The following is a 23,695-nucleotide window of genomic DNA, read 5'->3' on the forward strand; positions in this document are numbered from 1 at the left end:
CATTTGAGTATGTGTTTGGACCTTTGATAAGACCGTGGCTTATTTGCTTGAGCAATCACTCTATTGTTATCACAATAGTGAGTTTAGAATCCCCTCTATAAACCAACAATGTATCCTTAGTCTTTCTCAGGTATTTTAGTATGTTTTTTACAGTCATCCAGTGTTTTTCTCCTAGATCAAATTGTTATTTACTGTAATCACTCAAGGTAAATGAGACCTCAAGTCTCGTACATAACGTGACATAAATGATTGATCCTATAGCTGAGGCATATGAGATCTTACTCATCTTATCTCTCTTAGATTGTGAAGATGGACATATTTTTTTCAAAAGATATACACCATAGGACATAGGTAGCAATCTTTGATTAGATTCCTTCATAAAGAATCTTGTCAACATCTTATCTATGTACGTGTTTTAACTTAGGCCCAATAGTCTATGCTCTCGATCTTAATAAATTTTAATCACAAGAATGTAGACTATTTCTCCTAAATCTTTCTTGGAGAAACATTTGGATAACTAAACCTTTATCAATTGCAAGTTTAGTATGTCATTTCCAATAATCAAGATGTCTTTGACATGCAATACAAGAAATGCAATCATGCTCTCACTGACTTACTTATACACACATGATTCATATTGTTTTTGATAAAATGAACTCTCGTACAACTTTATCAAAACGAATATTCTAGCTTCTAGAAGCTTACTTAAGCCCATTAACGGACTTTTGCAGCTTGCATAATTTATTAGCTTGTCTAGTAAGAATGAAACCATTGAGTTGTATCATATAGACATCTTTTAGAAAGTTACCATTTAGGAAGATAGTTTTCACATCCATCTGAAAGATTCCATAGTCATGTTATGTAGCAATAGCAAATATAATCTTAATAGACTTAAGCATAATGACTAGCAAAAAGGTTTCATAGTGAATGCAATATTTTTTGTGAAACCTTTGGTAGCTAGTTGTGCTTTATAGGTATACATATTACCTTCTATGTCAGTTTTCTTTCTAAAAAGCCATTGCACCCTATGGGTTTTACTCTTTCAGGTGCATCCACTGAACTCCATACTTGGTTTTGGTACATAGAATTTATTTCAAATTTCATAACATCCATCCATTTATCAAAATCTAAACTCGAGTCAGTGTCATTGTAAGTCTTAGGTTCATCATCGAAGATGACCAATATGTCTCTATGTTAAGTCATAAGAAAACCAAATTTTTCTAGCTTGTGATATACTCTTGTAGATCTACATAGTTCTTATGTGCTCTAAGTTTGTTCCTTTCAAGGTTAAGAAACTTTTCTCATAATTAACCATTTGTGATGGTACATTGTCCTATCTAACATATGTGTTATCTTATGATACAAGAACTTCATTAAGTTCCACCCTTCTCCTACAGGTCATCTTGAGAATAAATTCTTTCTCAAGGAATATGCTAGTATGAGTAATAAAAACATTTTGCTCCTTCGAGTGGTAGAAGTAGTATCCTTTAGTTTCTTCCAGGGACCGCATAAAGATACACTTTTAGGACAATGTTTAGCTTGTTTAAAGTCGATTTCTTGACATAAACTTCACAAACCCCAAATCTTCAAATATTCTAAATTAGGTTTTGGCCCAATCGACAACTGATATGGAGTTTTATCCATAGATTTAGATAGGACACGGTCTAGTGTATAAATAGCAGTCTCTAAGGCATGTCCTCAGAAAGACATCGGTAGATTGGTAAAACTCATTGTGGACTTGATCATTTCCATCAAGGTCTTATTCCTCCACTTAGATACACTATTATGTTATGGTGTATCAAGAGGAGTGAGTTAAGAAAATATCCCATGTTCCTTTAGATATCCTCTGAATTCATCACTTAGGTCTTCACTTCTATAGTCACTGCGAAGGATTTTAGTTTGTTTCCTAAGCTGCTTTTCTACCTTACTCTTGAATTCTTTGAATTTATCAAAGCATTTAGACTTATGTTTCAACAAAGACACACAACCATATCTACTAAGGTTATCAGTAAATGTGACAAAGTAAGTTTCCCCATATCTAGTATGCACTATCATAAGCCCATACACATTATTGTAAATGATCACTAACAGTCTAGTCGTCTTTTCACTATATCCAGTAAAGGGTGTTTTGGCCTTCTTACCCAATAGCCATGATTTGCATATGTCATAAGATTGGAAGACGAATGATAGCAAAACTCATTGTTCAAAAAGTCTTAATATATGTTTCAGTTCTATGTGCCCTAACTGTAATACCATAAATATGTGGTATTCAGTTCGTTTGTTTTCAAATGTTTATTATTTTACATATTGAAAATTTCATTATCCAGTTTTAAAAATTACAAATCAACCATTCCATAAAGAATATTATTAAAGCTAATGGTTATAGTACCACCAACAATAAAAAATGAAATCCTTCCTTGTCTAAAATAGACACAAAAATTAAATTTTTAAAAACAAATGAAACATAATAACATTTATTTAATTTTAAAACAAGGCGAGTGGGCAACCTAAAATAATAAATTCCTATGGCTAATGTAGCAACCATGCTCTATTTCTAACTTATAAGTCAACCCCTCATTTAGCAAGCAATTTACTATGCCACAATTCCTACATATCAGAAGAAATATGAGTACCACATCATGTGTCTACAACTTAGGATAAATAAGGAGAATTGTTTATCTTAATGACAAACATACTTAAAGTAGAGGCTTTAGCTACCTTCTTCTTCTTGTTTTCTAAAAAGGCTTTATAATGTCTTCTCTAGTGACTAGCTTTGCCAGAATAGAAGTAAACAACATTTCTCTTTCATACACCACCTGTTGGCTGAGTAATAGTATCTGGTTGCTTTTTTGCTTTGGGTTTAGTCTTGGCTTTGTCTTTGCCTTTAGCCTTGGATCTAGGTACATGGGCTTTAACCATAAGCATATTAGTAAAAGTTATCTTCCATACCTCCTGTTTAGCCTGTCTAAGCATATAAATCAAATCCTCAAGGGTTTTCTCCATTTCGTTTAGGTTAAAATTCATGATGAAATTAGCCAATGATTTGAGGAGGGATTTCTGCACCAGATCGATGACACAAGCTTAGATCGAGTCGAAAGTTAGCAACTTTAAGGCTAGTGTCACATATTTAAATAGTCACCAGCTATGTGTGTGAGTGACGATAATTGTGAAAGTGCTAAGGCTGGATACCTATAAGATGCATCATGCACTCGGCGTCAAGGTGCATAGACACCTAATTTGGTTTAGTTATGCATGGTAAAGAAGTGGCTTTTAGATTTTTCTCATATGAATAATTGGATACACCACATATGTACCTGAGGTAAAGGCTATCTCTGGATAATTAGTTAGTAGTTTCAATTAGCTTATATGGTAAGGGAAGAAGTTATCGTCAAAGATTTTCCTATGTGAACAAGGTATCACAGTTAGTTTTCCCACTAGATTGTTTGACATGTATGCAAGGTACAATAATAGTTTTCATTGGGGTATTAAATGTATCGATTTTAATTTGGGTCTTTTTAGTTTTCGTGGATATTTATGTCAAAGCAATAAAGTGTTGTAGTGTGACCACATTCTACTTACAGATGGAATGCAAACTTTAGCATCAGTTTATTCATATTAGTAGGGTGTCGAAAGGTCACCATTTTCTGAGTTTTACTCATATGTTTCCTTTTGTATATTTTATAGGTGGAGGTGAGTAATAAGACAGGTAGGGGATCTAGCAGTCTAATGAGTAGCTACACGAGAAAGTAGGGCACTTTTGACATTTCAGTTTTATCAGACATACAGTTATTATTATTGTTGTTATTATTATTATTTTTAGGCACAATGATTATTCATGACTTATGCAGTTATTTTATGTCAAATAATTTAGTTGTGCACTATTTTTTGGTATATTTCTATCAAAGGTATGTATCTAAAAATAGGTGTTACATTTATATTAATAATTAATAAAAGGATTCACTATTATTCAATTCATATGTGTTTATTTATATGATCATATGAATAACATGCCTTTAGAATTGTAAAACTATGGTGAGAGGATTAGACGATTGATCATAGGAACCTTATGTATATTTTAAGTGGTCATTCTAAAAAGGTTCGTAATCTTGACATTAAAATGAATAAGGGCACATGCAATGATGTTGGGACTATCATAATGTTGGGCAATCCTACCAAAAATGATGATTGTTCTCACATGTCAAAATTGTTATAGATAACTTGGTACAACATATAAGTGTATATTGTAAACGTGTTCATCATATTAGCCCCACCAAAGTATATCCATATAGATAGTTATTTTAGCGTTTATGAAATAAATCTTTTAAACACCATAGGTGCATGTGATCTTTTGACTTGAGGTCGCCAGACCATCTCATATAAAGATCGATATGGTTTGACACTATCTAATATGTCATTATAATTGAGGTAACTATAAAGGCAGTAATTGGTCATATTATATGATACATGAAGTCTATAGTTGATTAATAATGGATTCATCACTTATGAGCACAAGAGAAGATATTTTACATAAGAATGTTGAATGGTATCCATGATTGCTTGACTCTATGAACCTAAGCTGGGTCAACCATTAATATGCATTAGTTCATAGTATGGAACTACTAAGATTGACACATTTTAATGTTTTAGCCTTGATAGATATTAGTTAACGAACGGATCAAATTGCATTTAGTTATGATGTCGTAACAACTTAAGAAATGTCATCTAACATTTTATCATCCAAGTGGCAATGATACTTTGCTAGAGGCCAATCTTGTTTATATCTAGATTCAATTCGAATCTGAACAATTCAATTCGATAGATAACTTATGGGTCACATACATATAAGAGTTGAATTGAACTCAAAGGTGGTGATTTTTTTGCTGATAATCTATGTGTTTAGGGTCGATAGAGAGATCGCGAATAAAGAGGGTTTATCTAATAGGGTTTGAGAGCACTCGATTTGACCATGCCTTGACCAAGTGCATAACCATGCATTTAATACCCCAACTATGCACTTGGTAGGAGAGGCGTTGGCTATACAAATGCATGATGCCAGTCGATACCATAAATAAAAAAGGCATGTTGACTAACTCACACATGTGGTACCTATTGTACAAGCTTTTTGGCTATGTCAGTCAACACACACATGTAATGTTGACCTAGCAAATCATTTGATGAATGTCGACTGTGCATGTTTGTATGCGAGTCGTGCACGTGTGTGTTGAGGCTATCATGCATGCTTGAAATTCCAATTGTGCTTGTACACCTGCACATATATATAAGGCATGCTTTTTTGCGTAAAAGATTGAACATATAGCAGAATGAAAACCTAACTGTTACATTCTCTATTTCTTTCCTTCCTATGAATGTTGTGAGTCTAGTCAAGAGCCTTAGCAGTCTTTTGCTTGGATTTCCTTTTTTGTATTCGTGCTTCGCATGGATACCAAGACATTACCTCGTAAGAATTGGATAACACACTAACTTAAGCCACGTGAAGTTTTGAAGGAGTCATCAACGTAGATATAAATCTAAAACACCCTATTAGTGTTTTGCATGTTCATAAATTTTATGTTTAAAACAAGTATCTTGACTAGGATTTTTCAGGATTGGTTGGTTTTAAAATTTTAATTTCCATTGTGTTACTAGTTATCAATGCCTTAAAAATTTTTAATTTATATAGAGTATGATAAGTCTTATATTTATACAACATATGAACCACACGCATTTGTATCAGATCTAACCATAATATATAAACTCAAAGGATTACATCATACACTACTACAATTATATGATAAGTCATTAACTACAATATAATAACTATGTGACTTATCGTTATTAGTCATATTTGAAAAATGGTTCACTAACTATTAATACACACTAATGCCCTAATGACATGACCATCATCTCATGACATTCAACAGAGATATTCAGCATGCCTAATATATGATATTATTGCCCAAGTTATATCATTTTTACTTTGCATCATAAAACATAGTAGGATTATCATGGGGTTTTTGAAAATACATCCTAATGACTAACTGTTCACGTAGGTCTATATCTTTGATCGGATCTCCATTCGAATTGCCTTCGGGTCCTCGTTTAGCTGTTTCGATTAAATTCGAAACTAAGGCATGTAGTCCTTATAAAGTAAAATAAATAAAAGAGTTATTTACTACAAACCTCTTAATAAAAAATATTACATTCCACATATTTATAGTTTGAAAAATCACAAATTACACCCATGATTATCTCTAATGCATCAATCCATCAACTAAATTGATATTAATTGAATTTTATTAACTCATTCATAAAGCAAATAAATATTAATCAATTAAATTTGATCAAATCAAATGTAAATATAGTAAATACATTGATTCAAGCACCAATGGCATAACGTATAGAATATACAAATTTCTAATATTTATTTTTGGTAACTTTTACTTAATTTTATTTGGTAATTGAAAAAGGGCACATGCAATATTTTACGTCCTTAATTCATGTTATATAAATATATTTCTTATCATGTCAATTTTAAATTAAACATTTAAATTGCACTATGATCACATAAGGGTTCATGCAACATTTTACTTGTCTTACTTATATTATATAAGTATATTCATCTCATGTCAACTTATAAACATATCTCACACTTAATCACAATTAAATGCTAGTTAACATATATGCATAATTTATTATTTAATCAAATTATATTAAATCATTCATTAGACATTTATTGCACATATGCATACCACAACATTCAACACTTTTTTAATTTATATGCAGTTACATTAATTTCATATAATTTAATCTTCACCCAAAATTGTTTTAATCACCATTAAAATTACATTTAGCATATTTGAACTAAAATTTAAAAATCCAAAATTTTTATATGAATATTTCAACACATGTATTAACATATAACCATAAATTAAACATTTCTATGCATGTACCTTACATGCATGCCCTTAAGTCTTATATTTCATGTACAATACATAAAATGTACATAAAAAATTACTAAGTGTATCACAATATACATCTAGCGAAGACAAGCATCCAAAATTCCAAGATTCAAACTTCAATTCACAAGCTAAAAAGCACATGCATGTCATAATCAAGCATATATACATGCATCCTATAACCTCTTCATCATATACATGTACTAAATCATACACTCTTCATCTTAAATCATTAGAACATACAAAAGGAAAAGAGAAACCTAGACAAATAGCTATGGTCGAGAGCTTCACTGTCAAGATATGCTTGAAAAACTTGATTTCATAGCAAACCAACAACAAACATGTACACATATGTAATATATATGTAAGAATATGAAGAAAAGCATGATGCAAAATGGCATGCATGAAAAAAATAAGAAGAATCAAAACATGGATGAAAGCAAGCAAGGAAATGTTTAGCATTTTACCTACTCTTAGCTTCTTTCTCTGATGGAGATTATGGAGACAAGTCTCTTAAGTGAAAGAACCTACAAAGAGATGCACCAACCAAGCCAAAAAGCACCCTTTTAGGGAAAGAGAAGGGAGTGCAATTTCGTATTTAGTGAGAGAATTAGTTTAGTTAAAATGAACTAATTGTTGATTTATATAGTGATGACTAATAAACAATTATGTATTTGTTATTTCATCCCTTTAAATTCTTAATTTAAACTATCATTATGCATGTATATCAATTATATACCTTAGCCACCGTAATTTCATCTCACTAATATCTTAATTTTTAAAATGTTACTTTTGCACTTATATAATACTTTACATGATTTTATTTTTAGTATCCTATGGAAGGTCCTTGTCAAACCCAGATAATTAATCCTCTCTCTCAAAAATGCTTGGTTTATTGGCATGATCCTTTAGGTTCGCCATGACGTAGTTATGAGCCCTTTTCAAATAATCTAAAAACACATCCAAAAGCTCAACGACTATGGTGAATATCTAGCAATGTGTTATAGGCCCTAAACCACGATGAAGAACCACTCAATTGAACTAATTTTCCAATTGTACATTTTGTATAGGTATGATCATTTCATTATCCAATCTTGATTGATTTTAGGCTTATGGTTTGTCAAAACCCTAATTTTAGTTCTCTACAAATCATTGATCGATATATTTGGAACATGTCATCATGAGCACCCTTCATATGACTTACACATTATACTTTGGCTAGATATTTTAGTTGCCAATATTTATCAACATTCATTCAAGAACTTAGATCTAGGTTGAATAAGCAAATATCTTGAATCCAATATTTTGAAGTCAATAAATTTCATCTTGATCATCATCTATCTTTACATACAAACAATGTGTGACTAGCATGTACTTTTGTATAGAATATGATTAGCCTCATATTTATTCACCATATGAACCACACACATCTGTATTAGACTTGACCATGATATATTTGATAAAAGGATTACTTCATACACTAGTACAATCATATGGTAAGTCATTAATTATGATTTAATAGAGCATTATTGTTATCTGCACTAATATCATCTCATGATATTCAATAGAGCATTCAACATATCTATTATGTGATATTATTGTCTAATTTATACCAAATTTGTAGGGAACAATTCGATAACTCAGTTTTATAGATTAAGTGAATTATCTAAACAATTCACATACATACTTTATATTAAAGCAAATAAAGGAAATAGTTTATGTATATAAGCAAAAACACTCTTTGTTTTTATTAATAAATTATTACATACATATACAAGATAAAATATCCTAGAACCAACAATACTAATAATATACATACTCTTATGCACAAACAACATACATTTAGTTAAAAAATTAACATGCAATGAGCAAAAATGTCTTAAATACCTTTTGTAAGAAAATAAGGAAGAAAATGATACAAAAATGGCATGCATGCATGTATTAGGCAAGAATCAATGATAAGGAAAAGCAAGCATGAGAAGGTTAAGTATATTACTTACTCCTAGCGTTTTTCTTTGATGGAGATGACAAAGATAAGATTCTTAAGTGTAAAGCTTCCAAAGAGATGCACCAACCAAGTCAAAATCCACCTTTGTCATGAGGTAGAGAGAAGGAAGACGATATTTGATTTTAGTTAGAGAATTTTTAGCTAAAAATGAGCTTAATATATTTAAAATGAACTAGTGACTCATTTATATAGTGATGACTAATTAACAATTATGTATGTGTCATTTGGTCCTTTAAAATTTTTAATTTAAACTCTGACCACGCATGTATGTCAGTTATATACTTTAACTACTCTAATTTAATCTCACTAACATTTTAATTTTTAGAAAGTTACTTTTACACCTATATAGCACTTTATATGATTTTACTTTCATTATCCTTCAAAAGGTGTTAGCCAACCCTAAATAATTAATCCTCACTTTCAAAATGCTTGATTTATTAGTATGACCTTTTAGGTTTATCATGGTATAGTTATGAGCCCTTTTTCGAATAAGCTGAAAATGGTTCTAAAAACTCGATGACTATGGTAAATATCTTGCAATGTGTCATAACCCCTAAACTATGATAAAGAAACACTTCATTGAACCTTATTTCCTAATCATACATTTTATGTAGGTAAGATCCTTCTGTTCTCTAATTTTGATCGATTTAGGTTTATGGTTTATCAAAACCTTAATTTTGATTCTTAACGAATCGTTAATTAATGTATTTGAAACACGTTATCACGAATACCCTTCATATGACTTACATTATACTATGGCCATAGATTTTGATTTTTAATATTTATAAATATTCATTTAAGGACTTAGAATCAGATCGAATCAATAGATATCCTATATCTAATATTTCCAAGTCAATAGATCTCGTCTTAATCATCATTCGTCTCCACATACAAATAATGTTTGAACAATATGGTATTTCGTATGAAATATGATTAATCACATATTTATACACCATATGAAACACACACTTTTGTATCGAATCTGACCATGATATCTCAAGTCAAATGATTACTTCATACACTAGTAAAAACATATGATAAGTCATTGACTATGATATAATAACCATGTGACTTATCGTTATTAGTCACATTCCAAAAAGGGTTCATTAATGTTTAATTCACACTAACACCCTAATGACATGACCATCGTTATCACTCGCACTAATATCATCTTAAGACATTCAACAGAGGCATTCAGTTGCCTACTATGTGATGTTATTGCCTAAGTTATATGACGTCCATGAAGAACAATTTGATAATTCAACTTTATTTGCTAAGTGAATTATCCAAACAATTCACATACATGAATGGTTCCTAAGGCATACATTGACAACCATTTATTGAAACCACATGTCCAAGAAATGTTACCTTGTCCTACCATATTTCACATTTTGAAAATATGGCATACAACTGTCTATCCTTCAATCTCTATAATATGATTGTTAAGTACTGGTCATGCTACTTTCGAGTCTTGGAATATATTAGTATATCATCAATAAAGACCACTATAAAGTTATCAAGACAATCTTAGAACACCCTATTCATCAAATCCATGAAGATTACTAGAACATTTATCAAACAAAGGGCATCATAACAAACTTATAGTGTTCGTACTTTATCTTGAAAGTAGTCTTCAAAATATCCCTCATGGCTACCCAAACCTAATGATAACTTCATCTTAAGTCAACTTTAGAAAACACCAAATCACTCTTTAGTTGATCAAATAAGTCATCAATCATTGGGAGCGCGTACTTATTCTTTATCGTCACCTTATTCAACTCATTGTAATCAATACACATATGCATTGATCCATCTTCTTTTTCACAAAGAGGATCGATGCATCCCAAATTTGCAATGAAAATTGTGTAGATAATATTGGTGACATTTGATAACATAGAGTGTTTTTATTAATCTCATTTCATGTAATGACTTATCAAACAAATTAATTTTTGCTTAAGTTATACTTCAAAATTCTTTCTTGATTTAACTCATAAAAACAACTCCTAACTATGGTTATAGACTAACGATTGAACATTAATCTAGCCAATAGCTTCTAAGACGAGCTTTAAGCAGGACATATTTTCTTCTAAGAGACAATAAATAGAAAATAAAAACTAATTCCACTATAATTATCATAATTATAAGACATGAAATAATTGTTTCCTATTTTTAGGAAATTATCCCTAATTTCGACAGAAATAATCAAAATGCAACTACTCTTCCATCATTGTTGGACCATTACTATACAATATAACACTAACTTCCACTACCATAAATTCTAAACATTAACACTACATCCAGTTACACTAGACTAAACACAAAGTCGTATCTCTGTATTATTTCAATCTACTTATTTTTTGTGAATGGCTTTACTTCCAAAAGCTTCTACCTAAAATAAAGTACGGTAATTAGGTAATATTAAAGTTTGGCATATAAATTTTTGGGCAAAGTTTGGATAGTTTAGGGTTTGTGCCTTCAAAGTTGAAGATTTATTATGTATTTTAAAATTTTGTTTGCCATACTTATTCATTTTTGAATGTATCTCGTTAAGGTTTAATGATTTTGACAAATAAATTAAGATTTTAGGATTTTGAAGGTTGATTTTGATGAATTTAATTGTTTTTTGGGTAATTAAAATTGTGAATGTTGATATGTAACACCTCTTCTAGAAGTACTACCCTACAGAGTAAGATGTCACAACATTGACTAATTGAGCATGCATATATTTTAAAACTCATACAAATCCCAAAAGTTATTGAATAAAAGCATCATTTGTAAACTTTTATAAAATTACAAAAAAATCCTTATGCCAAATTTTGAGAAAACAAACAAAAGATGTCCATATGAAAGCATGAACATAAAACATAACCACTGCTTAATACATTTGTAATGAAAATGGATACATAGACTGAATAATAAGTAAAATGATAGAAATGTCCTCACTTCCTCTATACCCGCTGACCATTGCTTGTCTTGTAGTTATCACAATCACCTGTTGTAACACCTCAGATTCTAAACTTGCTTGAAAATGCAAAACTAATTTAATCCATAACTGTATTCTAAATAAAAATAATTCTATAGCATAACATATTCTTATTCTTCCTAAAATAGACCCAAAGGTAATTAAACATAATCATGTCTTATAAATAATAATCTACAATTACAATATTCATAAACAATAAAATCTAGACATCAAGACTTTTCAATCTCTCAACTCATCTTGAGTTCCTTTTATTCAACTCCTAGCTAATCAAGAAAATTTATTCTATAAAATAAGAGAGACAAGGAGTGAGCCGTCAACTCGGTAAATAAAAACAAGCATAATATATAACTTTTTAATAAATAAACATTGTTTTATAAAAAAAATTTTATTTTCAAAATAATTAGTCATTAAAAAAACAAAAAATAAAGCTCTTGATATTCCTTACCCATAACGAAAACAAAACATTTCCATAAATTATAAGAAAAACAATGTAAACAAGTTCATATTCATTATCAAAAGAAAAAAACAAATATAAATATTTTATATTCATCAATCATAAGGATAAACAAGATTCATCATTTGTCATAAAATAATCTTAAAATAATTCATAACCATTACTCACAAATAAAAAACATAAAATTTGTGTTTAGCCTTTGTCACATAGTATCACCTATATCCGTGGTGACTTGTTCTGATTCTTATTTATATTCATCATAAATCCGTGGACTTTTCATAATTCATATTCTTATTCGTATTGGTCTGCAAACCCTTCATCGTATTCATATTCGTAACAGGTCCACAAACCCTTCATCATATTCATGTTCATATTTATAATTGGTCTGTAGACCCTTCATTATGTTCATATTTATAATTGGTCCGTAGACCTTTCATCATTCAACATATGTCCCTGGATTTTTTATGATCTGGTTATATTTATCAATTCATAAATCCGTTAATTCCTTATCTTACTATAGACATTCGGTAAAAACAAACTTATAAAATTTGTTTTTCTAGCAAATCTTTATTTTTGAAAAATATTCGAAAATATTTATTCAAGAAATTCATTCAAATTCTTTCGCCATAGAAACCATATAATATAGCATAAGTTTTCCTTCTATAGAAAAATATCAAAACACTTTTCAAAAGTATTTTATATTAAAAAAAGATTATATACTTCTAACATATAGCCATAAAATAAAATCATAATATAATTTATCAAACTTAATAAAAAGAATTTTATAACATAAAATAATCATATAAACATTTTCCATATAGAACAATAATCATTACATATTATGTAAGCTTTTACTCACCTCAACAATTTCTAACTACGCCTTTAATCACCCAACGAGATACCAATATCTTCACATTGTCCTAGCAATCATAATCCAAACTTAATACTATCAAATCTTAGTTTTAGAAGTATCCACTAATAGCCTCTAAACATTACAAATCAACATCCTAATATTAAATCATACTAAACTCCATTAAGATCAACTGTGCATATACAAACTTTTCACTAGACAGTTATGGTTACAAAAGTTTTTTAATAAATTAATCACTCACCATAAATTCACAAAATTTGGATAAACTAAAGTAGACATGTAATAAAATATTCATAAAAATTTCAAATGAAACAAAGTTAAATTTCATTTTCAAAACATTCAATAAAGAGAGGGCATAAACACTATCAAGGAAACCAAATCTTTACTAGACAACCCTTATTACTTGATTTTTAAAAATTTCTGTAGGCATTGAAACTTTATGAAATTTGGGCATACATGACGAGGCATATAATAAAATTTGTAGAAAAATCTTTAGATAAAACTGAGTTCAAATACTTTATCAAAACATTCAAGAAATTCAGATCAAATTGCCTAGAATACAAAATTTGTTTATTGAACAGTCATTGCTTTAAGATTTTTAATAAATTCTATAATCATAAAAAATTTATGAAAATTTGATATAACTGAAATTACATGTTATAAAATTTCCAAAAAAATTTTTGATTGCAAATAAAACAAATTTCGTTATCAAAAAATTTAATAAAGATAGAATAACAAACTATCCAGAAGTTTCAGTTTCTAATATGCACAAACACAATTATTGACCTAAATATAATGCTAGCACAATTTAAATCTAAATAGTGAATTATCTGATAGAGGAAATTAAAAACACAAAATTTAACTTAACTAAATAAAATGAAATTGAAAAATTAAACTTACTCAAATTTCTAACCCTTTTATTAATTGACATAACTCTTGGAAAAACAATTTTATAGCCTATAAGGATCTATTCAAAGGGATAAAGATTCTTTTAATTACAATCAATTAATATCTTCTTATCTCCAATTCAAATCCAATCATATCCTTTGTTCCATTTAAAAATCCATCAAATCATAAAATCTTCTTTTCTTTTTTTTGTCAAAGATAATAATTCCTCTAATATATAATTTCCTGAATCTTGCTTTGCAACCATATTCATTTAATCTTAGTATCTACTCATATTTTCTTTATCAAATAGCATATTTGTTTCCTTTTCCTCTTTATACAAAAATTGTATATTATACTTGTACCTACACACATGAAAGTAGATGAATGAGTAACAAAACACGCAGTAAGTAGGAGACTTTGCTGCTAACTTTTACTTATTCCCCAAAATACCTTTGGCTCAACCCATGTTAACTTTATCATCTAGAGTTTGCTTCTAAACTCCAGTTAGGATGATTTTGGGTCCATAACCATTATCTATTTTTATATAGAACTTAGGAACCTTTAGGTTACATATTGTAATTCTTGGGTTGAACTATAACCCACTTAATCAGTAAGGTACTACTTTCTAGATTCAAAACTGATATGACCATGTCATTTTTAGAGTCAACTATGCCCTGCTCAACCACTAAGGAGCCACTTCCCCAAATTTCTCTATGATGTGATCATATCATCAATCAATGAAAGTGTCATCATCTGGAAGCTATGTCCCACAACTATATATTAAGTCAATTAAATTGGATCGAATACAGAGATTTGACATCTTAGCCATGTGAGCACTTGCCAGTACACTACACCTTATTATAATCTTAATAAGGCTATACTGCGAGCAAGTACCCTATTATAAGTATGATGTTCTACTATGAAATGCCCTATTATAGGAGGTGTAGGGAAAATGTACTCATGGTGCCTCTTCGTAACAATCCTAAGACATTTATAATGCATGAAACTCGAGCCACATGTCATCTCTAGCTTAACTTTGCTTTCACCTCAAGCCTAACTATTTAGTCATCTCTTAGCACGTAAGACACTATCTTGTACCTAAAATTTTTGTAATATCTCTCGAGACTGAGCCTTAAGCCTCTTACTTAGTTTCCCTTTTTCTTTTCTTATTTTTCCTTTTATACACAGGTATGTTATCTAGGATACATAGGTATGTATCTTTCTTTTGCACAAGACACGACTATACCCTTATGTAACACTTCTTTCCAAATACATACCTCTACATGGAATACGACCTGATAAGATACGCATAACTTTCTTTCTTAATTTAGATAGCAGAAACAAAGCATGATATTAACTGCTTAACTTAAAGTGAATAGAAATTAACTGAAATACCTAGAATTTTTTATTAAATCCATGAATCAAGTGTTTGATAGCTTAATCCTTATAAAAATAGTGCATATAACATTCATACATTGCCAAAAAAAAAAAAAACATAATACATAAATATCAAATAAAAAGAAAATGATTGTTTTGCCTTCGCCCTTATGCAACTCTTCAGTTAGACTGTTGGTTCCCTTGCATGCTTTGTTACTCACCTATATTTGTAAAACCATATAAAGGGAATGCATGAGTGAAAAACACTCAGTAAGTGACCTCTTGGTACCTTGCACAAAACAATAAACCAAAGTTAACACTCTACTACTAGATCTCAATGTGGTCATAAGTTGGCATGTTTGTGCCATATATACATAGGCCACTTAGAAAAAAAATGTTAAGGCCTAAGTTGGTCTTGACATATTTGATGTACTAGTGAAAACAAATGACACCATGTGTGTATACAAACTATTATGCCTTGCACACATTTTATAGGCCTATTATGTTAGTTAATTATGATACTCTTGTTAAACAAAGAAATTAGTTGTAGTCCCTCTTTTATTAGATATGTATAGTTATGGATGCATGTATGCATGGTGCCTAGTACATGACTAATGAACCAATGTGAATGATTTTATTTTATTTATTTTCTTTGGGCTATAATTCTTAAATAAGGTTTGCACGTCTTGCTTTAATTCCTTTCTTCTTTAGTTGAGGTTGTAATTTTATTTTCTTAAAATAATGTAACTAGGTAATAGAGCCACATAATTATTGAAAAGGACAAACGTGAAGACGAAGACCTGAAGAGAAAATATTCATCTAGGTTTACCAATCAAACTTTTCTTAGCTCGAAAAGTTTGACATTAGTTATGGTTATGTACTAACACATTTCAATTTTACGTTGTTGGATAGATGTGAATGGTTATGTTTTTACAAATATCACCTAACATACAACATAACATCTGATGAGACCAATTATTTAAAAACCCCCAATTTAAATATTAAACCTAAGATTGAATTGGTGCCTTCCAATATGATGCCCTAATTAAGCACCTGTTCGTTGGAACCTTGTTCACTAAAGTGACAGGTACACTTCTACCAGGTAAAAAATTAGCAGATGTTTACTTTGGATCTGACTTAACTAGTGTACCTTGTTTGTTTGCCAAAATGAAGGTGAAGTATATTGAAGCATGAGTAGGGAATGCATTTGTTAATGCAAGGTGATATGTAGTATCCACCGTACTGATACCAAGAGTAACATTTGAGGCTACATGATTTGTTGGGCCAAAACCTAACTTGAGATCATGGTCTTATGGTGATTAATTTGAAATTTACCTATCCAATATTCGAACTTGTTTGTCAAAGCAAAAAGGAGAATTAATGCGATGGGCTCTTAGTCCACTAAAAAGTTCATCAAACTTTCCTAGCATAATAGTGAGGGCTATTGGCTTGAGGAAAATAGTGGGAGTATTTTAATTAATTAAATCCATAATTAAAATGAATATTAATTATGAATAAAATTATTAATTATCTTTACTTGTAAATTATAGATCAAATTATCACCATGTCAAACATTACATATCAATCAATTCTCAAAAAAGAAAATAAGCTCATTGGAAGCAACTTCGCTGATTAATACATAAATCTTCAGATTATTTTGTGTCAGGAAACGAAGTTGTACATTCTTAAAGGTTCGTTGCCCATGAGCCTAGTTCTCATTCCATCGAAGAGGAAAAAGATACTTTTAGTAAGTATTTTGATGACTCCGTAAAATATCAGTGTCTTATGCTAACTTCCATGTCACATGAACTTCAAAAATAACATAAGGAAATGGATGCTCTATCCATACTTGTGCACCTTTGAGAGTTATATACCACTCGTGCGAGGGCTGAATGATATGAGGTTTCAAGTGCATTGTTTGATTGTAAACTTTCTGAGGGAGGACAAGTTGGCCCTTATGTTATCAAGAAGATTGTGAGTCAGTTAGAAGGCAAGCATGAGCAACTTAGTCATTGCTATATGTTTTTTTCATTTACGAAATTGATGAGGTAGATATTTATGATTATGATGTATTTAGACTACAAACTTTATGTTATTTTATTTGAGGTAATGTTTTGATGTTTCTGCTGTTGAATATGTTATGTAATGGGTATTTTAGTAATTTTTATGAAGTGATTTGATTTCCACATCTTTAATAAATGTATCATGGTAAATTATTCAAGTATAGTAACACTTATCTTTGGAGAATAGTATTTCTAGAAGGGGTGTTAAGAAACTGTAGTTGTCAATATTGCTCTATCATCACTACCAATATCTCATCGTTGTTAGCCCTTATCACATTTGTAGCTTTCATCGTGATATAGGTTGTCATTGATGAAAATCGTTAATTGATTGAATTATCTACAAAAATTGATCAATTAAACTAAAATATTTGAACTAAGAAAGAATATGAAAGAAAAGAAAAGGGACAAAAGAACAAAGAAGAAAAAGAAAAAAGGTGAGTTGATGACGACTTGAAATAGAGAAGAGAGAAAAAATGGGATGAAGGGGAAAGGAAAAGAAAATAAGTGGGATTTTAATAATTTAGATATATAATAATTTAAAAAAATGAAATAGTTGGGTTAAAATAGTAATTTCAATTCCCAACATCATGTAAAATTGTTATTAGAGGTGGAAAAATATTTTCAAGTCAAACCTTTGGTTAGGTAATTTACTCAAATCGATTTTGATAGTGTTAAATTGTAATAACTTGGCTGATTGTATCTGTTGTGTTGTTAACATGGGCATTCTGGGGGTTGATGTGGAATTTTTATATGATGACATGAATAGTATGTGTGTTGATATGGATAGATTATCCACGTCATAACAAAAAAGATTTGTGGAGTGGGTTATCTTGCTATTTTTGCTAATTGAAATGGTTCATATTAACTATAAATTTGCCTACAACAACTCTAAAATTTTTCACACAAGGATTTCAATATCCACGTCAGCCAATAATTATCTAAGTAATCATTTAAAAAAAAAAAGAAAAATCTACATCATTAACAACATTAGATGTTAATCTCATTTTTAAGTGACATATTATTAAAAAAATAAAGAAGTTTGACCTCTTTAAAAATAAGAAGTAAAAGTTTAATCCTTCCATTAGAAAAAATAATGATAGTTTAACTCTTATGGGTGTTGTTATCCCATACAAGACCTCAGAGCAATAAAGTTCTAAGCGAGAGCTGCAAATCAAATCACATTCAAACAACGACTCTAAAAGACCTATAGTGGCTTGACCATAGTTGGCCTTTACTTAATCACTATATCGGCATGGACGGATGGTCACCACATGCATCAAATACTGACTCAGTTTTGAATTTTGTGAATGATTATAATAAATAAATGCCTCAGTTTGGTGATGTGAATTTGTGACATAAAAACTAATGGCAGTCTTGTAATTAGGAGCAAAAGTTTGAGCAAAGTTTAGGCTCTAGTTATTGTCCAGGGATAGTTTTGTCTTTGCTTGATTAAGTCTTTTAACTAATGGATATAAACCATTAGTTGGTTTATTGAGAAAGAAAGCAAAAGAGGCATTTTTCGCTGGCTGTTTCTTAGAAGAAAAATAGGGTGCCTTTGGGTGTGAATATATTTTCTCTTTGGTTCCTCATATCTTCTTTGCTAGGGTTAATAAAAAAGCATAAATCCACTATTTTTCTTAGATCTAGTTGTCTAAACTCTTGAGTCAATGCACAAGGTTGCTGTGGTGCTCGGGTTTAGGAAGTATTTGAGTTGGCAAGGCTAGATTCGTTTCTGTTTGTATCTATAATGCTAGATTGGCTTTTGAATCTGTAAGTTGTACTATTTTTCTAACTAATTAGTGGATTTGCTAGAGGATTCCTCTGCCTTGGATGTAGGGTTCTAATCTTTTGAACCCAAACCAAGTAAATTTGGTATGTTGATTTGTGTATGGTTTATTATATGGTTCTTATGCAATTCTTGACTAAAAATCGATTCAAATCTCTAATTAATATTCAAACTCGGTAAAGTAAAACATTAACAAGTGGTATCAGAGCACTCTTGAGTTGGATATTGCTATTTTTATTTAAGGAAAATTGTTTGGAGAGTTTCTTGGTTCAAGATTTGTTTATCTCGTTGTTCTTTCCATTTTGTTATTGTCATTTTGAAAGAGTTGAAATTATTTGGCTTGCTATTTGTTCTCTGTTTGTCGATTGTGACTATACTGTTCATGTGTTTGATATTTTGTCACTGTGGCTTAAAGAAATTAAAAAAAAAAATAACTTGCTTTCTTCTCTTTTTGTTATTATGGCTTGTAAAGAACTGGATTAGTAAACACTTGAATAACAATGGCTTAAACAAAAATTGATGTTAAGAGATTTGATGGGAAGGGTGATTTTAATATGTGGAGAAAGAAAATGTATATTGTTCTTGTTCATCAAAAATATGCTAAGGCATTGGGTGGTGAATCTGCTCTCCTTAAAAATATGGACCCTGATATGAAATCTGAAATTTTAGAAACTACATATAGTCTTCTTATCTTGCATTTATCTGATAATGTCTTCAGACAGGTTGATAATGAAAGCACTACCGCAAAGATTTGGTTGAAATTAGAGTCACTGTATATGACTAAGTCCCTAACTAATAAAATCTATCTGAAAGAACAATTGTTTAGTTTTAAAATAGATTATACTAAATCTCTTGATGATAATCTAGATGAATTTAATAAAATTGTCATTAGTTTGGCTAATGTAGAAGAGAAGATATTTGATGAAAACCAAGCAATAATCATCTTGAACTCTTTATTTGATTCTTTTAAAGATGTTAAAGCTGCAATAAAATATAGTAGGGAGTCTTTATCTTTAGATGATGTATTGGGTGCCTTAAAATAAAAAGATTTAGAAATTAAATTTGAAAGGAAGGCAATCAATGAAGGGCTTCAGGTTAAACGTAGGACTAAAAAGAGAAATAATCAAAAAAAAAGGAAAACCTCTAGATCCAAATCTAAGAGTAAATAAACTTGTTGGAAGTGTCGTAAAAATGGTCATTTTAAGAAGAATTGCCCAGAGAAAAAGAATTTGTATAATAATAATAACAATTATGAAAACCATGACACAGTATATTTCCTAGAAGGGTATGAGAGTGTTGAGGTTCTTACATTAACAGAGAGAATGTTTAGTGAGGAATAGGTTATGGATTCAGACTACACTTTTCACATGACACCTAGGAAAGATTGGCTAATTGACATTAAATACTTGAATAGAGGTAAAGTATTAATGGGAAATGATGAGTCATGTGATGTTATTGTTGTTGGTAGTGTTAAATTTAAAATGCATGATGATTCTATTAAAATTCTTGAAAATGTGAGGTTGGTGCCTAAACTAAGGAGGAATTTAATCTCTTTAGGTACGTTAGACTCAAATGGATACATTTTTAAATATGAAAATGGTGTTCTTAAGGTAATGAGAGGGTTCTTAGTGGTTATGAAAGGGAAATTAAATCAGGGGTTGTATATCTTGGAAGGTTCTGTTGTGTCAGATTTTATAAATTTTAATCCTAAATCTGATGAAACTGTTTTGTGGCATAAAAGACTTGGACATATAAGTGTTGATGGATTGCATGAACTTTATAAACAGAAATTGATTAATCTTGATATGGTTGGCAATTTAGATTTATGTGAAAATTGTGTTCTAGGTACGTCATATAAACTTAGATTTGCCTTTGCTACTCAAAGAACTAAGGATGTTTTAGAGTATATACACTCTGATTTATGGGGATCTCCACAGATCCCCAATTCTTTGGCTAATTCTCTTTACTTTATAACCTTTATTAATGATTACTCTAGAAGGGTATGGATGTATTTTTAAAACATAAGGATCAAGCCTTTGATTGTTTTAAAGAATGAAAAACACTTGTTGAGAATTAAACTAACAAAAAAATAAAAGTTTTAAGAACAGATAATGGATTGGAATTTTGTAATAAACTTTTTTTAGATTTTTGTAAGAAAGCAGGAATACTTAGGCACAAAACATGTACTGAAACACCTCAACAAAATGGGTTAGCTGAAAGAATGAATAGAACCATTATAGATAAAGTTAGGTGTATAATGGAAGATTCAGGTTTAAGCAAAAGATTTTGGGCAGAGGTAGTTGCCACTGCTTTCATAGGTAGTCTCAAGAGTCTAGTGGTGGACCTGAATTAGGTTTGGATTCAATTTGTGCTTCAAAGTACGAAATCTTAGACTTGAATTAGCAACCGCCACTACCGAGTCAAGAAAAAAGTCTTCAATCTAATAATAGTCCTAATTTGTCCAATTGTCAGCTTGCTAGAGGTAGGGTTAGAAGGGAAATTAGATTACCTTATAGGTATGCACATGCAGATTTCATTTTATATGCATTACAGATAGGTGACATGATAGAAATGGATAAACCTATTAATTTCAAGCAAGTGTGTAAAAGTAAATACATGGATGATTGGATGAAAGCTATGGAGACTGAGATGGCTTCTCTACAGAAAAATCACACATGGTCACTTGTAGATAGACCTAAGGGTAAAAAGGTAATTGAATCTAAATGGGTTTGCAAAAGAAAACCTGGTATACCTGGTGTTGAACAAGTAAGAGTTATTGCTAAAAGCTTCTCACAAAAAGAAGACATTGATTATAATGAGATATTCTCTCCTATGGTAAAGCATACATCGTTTAGACTAATGTTATCTGTTGTTGCTTTGTTTGATTTAGAATTAGAACAAATGAATGTTACTACTGTTTTTCTGCATGGAAAATTAGAAGAACAAATATACATGGAACAACTTGAAGGGTTTGTGAAACCTGGTAATGAAAATAAGGTTTGTTTACTTCATAAATCTTTGTATGGTCTTAAATAGTCACCTAGACAATGGTATAAAAGATTTGATGATTTTGTTCTTTCAATTGGATTTTCTAGATGTAGTTATGATCATTGTGTTTATTTTAAGAAAATTAAAAATGATAGTTTTGCATATTCGCTGATTTATGTGGATGGCATGCTTATAGCTTCTAAGGATATGAATGTTTTACTTGATTTAAAATGTATGTTGAATTCTGAATTTGAAATGAAGGACTTAGGTCCTGCAAAGAGAATACTAGGTATGGATATAAGTAGGAATAGATTGAAACAATGTTTGACTTTGTCTTAATCTGCTTATATTAGAAAAGTACTTGAACTATATCATATGATCAATGCAAAGTATGTGAATGTTTCTATGGGTGCTCATTTTAAATTAAAATATACTGGATTGTTGTCTTCTGATGAATCTGATTTCATGAAGAATATACCATATTCTAATATGGTAGGAAGTCTAATGTATGCAATGATAGGTACTTGACCTGATATAGCATATGCAATTAGTCTTGTTAGCAGATTTATGAGTAATCAAGGTAAAAAACATTAGAATGTAACAAAATGGTTATTGAGGTATTTAAAGGGTACATATGATTATGGCTTGTCTTATATTACTGATGCTGCTAACCTATTTTCTGTGAAATGATTTTGTGATTCAGATTTTACAGTTGATCTTGATAAAAGGAGATCCCTCACTGGCTCTATTTTCACCTTTGGTAGAAATGTTGTAAGCTGGAAGTGTAATTTGCAACATATTGTGGCACTTTCAACAACTAAGGCTGAATATATAGCATTAACTAAAGTAGTTAAGAAGCACTGTGGCTGAAGGGAATTATTTATGAGTTAGGGCTGAATATTGACGTTCTAGAAGTCTTTAGTGATTCACAAAGTGCTATTCACTTGTCTAAACATTCTGTATTTCATGAGAGGACTAAACATATTGATGTAAGGCTGCATTTCATCAGAGATGTGTTGACTATTGGTAAAGTTAATGTGAAGAAAATATTAATAGATGTCAATCCAGTTGACATCTTAACAAAACCTTTGCCATTGAGTAAGTTTAAGGATGCCCTAAATTTGCTCAAAATTTGTTTAGTGTAAGTGTGTTGTGGTCTACAGAGGAGTCCTTAGATATGTTAGTTTTTTTGTCAAGGTGGAGTTTTGTGAATCTGTGACATAAAAACTAATGGTAGTTTTGTAATTAGGAGCAAAAGTTTGAGCAAATTTTGGGCTATAGTTATTGTCCAGGGGTAGTTTTGTCTTTGCTTAATTAAGTC

The sequence above is a fragment of the Mangifera indica genome, chromosome 20, assembly GCF_011075055.1.
Source record: "Mangifera indica cultivar Alphonso chromosome 20, CATAS_Mindica_2.1, whole genome shotgun sequence".
Taxonomy (NCBI): Eukaryota; Viridiplantae; Streptophyta; class Magnoliopsida; order Sapindales; family Anacardiaceae; genus Mangifera; species Mangifera indica.